Here is a 2,892-nt window from a genome sequence, read left to right on the forward strand (position 1 = left end):
GTTAATTTTGGTGGGTACTAACAAAGAGCAGAGAGCTTCCTGCTGCTTTTATTTCTCAATCCTGCTCCAACACAAATTAAGCTTGTGAAGGTTTTTTAAAAGTCAAGGCAAGCGGATGTGAGGACGCAGCGCTGGGATGAGGAGATGATATCTGCTCGCAGTCTTACCACCTCCAGTCAAGTCTTCTGCTGCAAGTACTACATGCAGCGAAGTGGGGCTGGGCTGCAGCACCTCCAAGGATCCCGGCATGCTGCAGATCTGGCCATCAGGGTAATGCTTTCCTCCAAATCGAGAGAGTGTACGTCAAAAGATGATAAAGTATTGGTAGTGCTTCAGAGCTAATTCCAGTTCCTACAACCTGTCTAATTCAGTTGGGTGGCTGAAATCCTGACCGTGCTGAAGTCAGAGATGAAAGTGCTGCTGACTCCAGAGGTCCCAGGAGCCCACTGGCCATCTCTGCTGCTTGTTCCCACCAGAGTTGGACGTGTTTGATGGTACTTTTTTGCGTGTCAACAAGCCACAGTGCCAGAGGGGCTGCATTTCGCCAGTGGGTAAGGTGGTACCCTCTCCAGACCCTTCACTTCTCAAGAGGACAGCCTTGCCACAGATTGACAGTTTGGCCCTTTTGGAACTAAACTGTAAAGCCACCCTGAGCATGCATAGAGGATAGTAAGGACCTGAGGCTGTAAAATTATCTGCTTCCAGCCTTCTGCTTCCAGACAGAGTGATGGGCAGAAACTTGGAGACTAGCACAGAGATGGGCCGATTAGGGGTCTGTCCTCAGTGCTAGGGGCAAGAGAGGGCTGCCAGTCACCCTCCAGAAAGACAAATGCTGATTTGCTCCCCAAGGAAGTCAAAGAGAAGAAGAGAAGAATTCAAACTGTATAAGTTTGCCCAGCTCCTGGACACCACAGAAAGCCATTGTCCCTTATTCTGGGTGGACTGTGCTGCGACAAAAACAATTCTTTGCCAAAAATTAAGCAAGGAGTTCATGTTTCATCTGAATATGAGCAGAATGCATGCAATGGCTTTAAAACACTTATGAAACAATGACTTTATAGTGTTTAAAAAATATTTGGAAAAATTAGCGAATACAGTATACAGAAGCACTGCCATGCTGTATAAATAAATAGAAACTGGAACATTCAAAGGAGAGTGCAAGATCCTGCCTGTGTTTTTTGAAGCATCCTACAGACCCTCATGGCAGGGATTACATTCTCTATTAATTCTGCAGAGCGGTTTATTTTCTGCAAAATTCCATAATGCAAGGATAACAGAAGTGTTTCAAAAATGTATCATGAATAGGTATCAGCTCTGTTCAGTCTCAGATAAATTTACACAAAATACATATGGAAATCAAGCATTTGCTGAAAGTAAAGTAACTCTACCGGGGTCAATGAGACATTGTCTTTCATTCACTATCCTAAACTGATATTTTTCTAATAGAAGGGCTTTAGATGGAATGTGCCTGGGACCTTTTAAGCAGAACAGGGATCAAGACAAGATTAACTAGGATCGTGGAAACCTTGAAGCACACATTAGCCTATGTTGTGTTAGCTTGTGCCTTTCTGTATACAAAAAAGTGGATTATACATGTATGCCCGATTATTCAACAGGCATTAATGCTTGTTAGCATTTACACAAACTCCATTAAGTCAGCTGCATTTCATGGCTAGTGACTAGTCTGCTACTTTTTCTATATCTTTATAGAAATAACTTGGAAAATACTTAAAAGTCTGCTATAGATTTCTTCCTCTTTATAAGCTGTTAAGACTACAAAGAAATCACTACATTTTCTAAGCGTGAATTAGGAGAGAACAAGGATTTTTCATCTAATGAAAGAGTTTTACATGTTCTTAGTCTAGCTGCTACTCTGAGAGTTGTAGTTAAAAAAAAATAAACACAGCTGCATTTATTCATAATGTTTAGTAAGCAAGAGGCCTTACTATCACAGAGATGCAATGAAAGAAAAAAGAACTGAAAAAGAACTGTAGTTGAACTGTAGTTTTAACAACCTCTCAGTTCTAAAATGTTGGAAAAAAAAGCATGTGGTTCAGTTTTTAAATGGTGGTTTTAAACTCATTATCATCTTCTGCAAATCCAGTGAAGACAAGGATATTTCTGTAGTGGTCATGAGTTAGTTTGCAGAATTGTAAGAAAATTTGGATTTGGCTGCATATGTAGTTGTAAATGGAAGCTATCATGTTGGTCTGACTCTAGTATGGGAAATTACTTTCAGACATACGGTTTTTATTTTTTGTAATTGATTTCAGGTTGTTTAATCTGCTTTGTAAACTAAACTATTGAGAAATGGTGCATGAGAAATTTATTTTGAGATTCATCCACTATTTTACAACAAAAGTCCACTGTGGTACTTTTTTTCCTCCTCCTTATTTGGAGAAAGAGCCAGAAACAAAATCTGCTTGCAAAACTCAGCACTTGAGTAATCATGTGGCCATTAGTGTGTCTGGGTGGACACTTATTAACCACAATTATCTAATGAGAATAGATACTCTGTGCATGTAATTGACATCCACAGAAAATGTACAAGCACACTATGTATAGCAATTTTCTCTATAATGCTTTAATGTGTTAGGAGCAATCACCAGTCCTAATTTTTTATCTGGTGCCTCATAGTCTTCAGTATTTTTCTACAAATAGGAAGCAGATAATCTCTGCTTTCCTTAAGGTAAAAAATGGCTGTTTAAGTGAAATCCGTAACATACTCCACCTTACAGCAAAACACTACCGATGCTTCTCCCAGCTTTCCTTTGCCAAGCCCTAAAATGAAAAGATGCTGAACATTAAATTAAGCGGGATATTTTAATATTCAGCAAGAAATTGTTCATCATTAACTCAGCGCGCTCAATGCTTCTGAGTATCCTGGAGGTC

Source organism: Pterocles gutturalis, unplaced genomic scaffold (genome assembly GCF_000699245.1).
Source record: "Pterocles gutturalis isolate BGI_N339 unplaced genomic scaffold, ASM69924v1 scaffold40781, whole genome shotgun sequence".
NCBI classification, from domain to species: Eukaryota; Metazoa; Chordata; class Aves; order Pterocliformes; family Pteroclidae; genus Pterocles; species Pterocles gutturalis.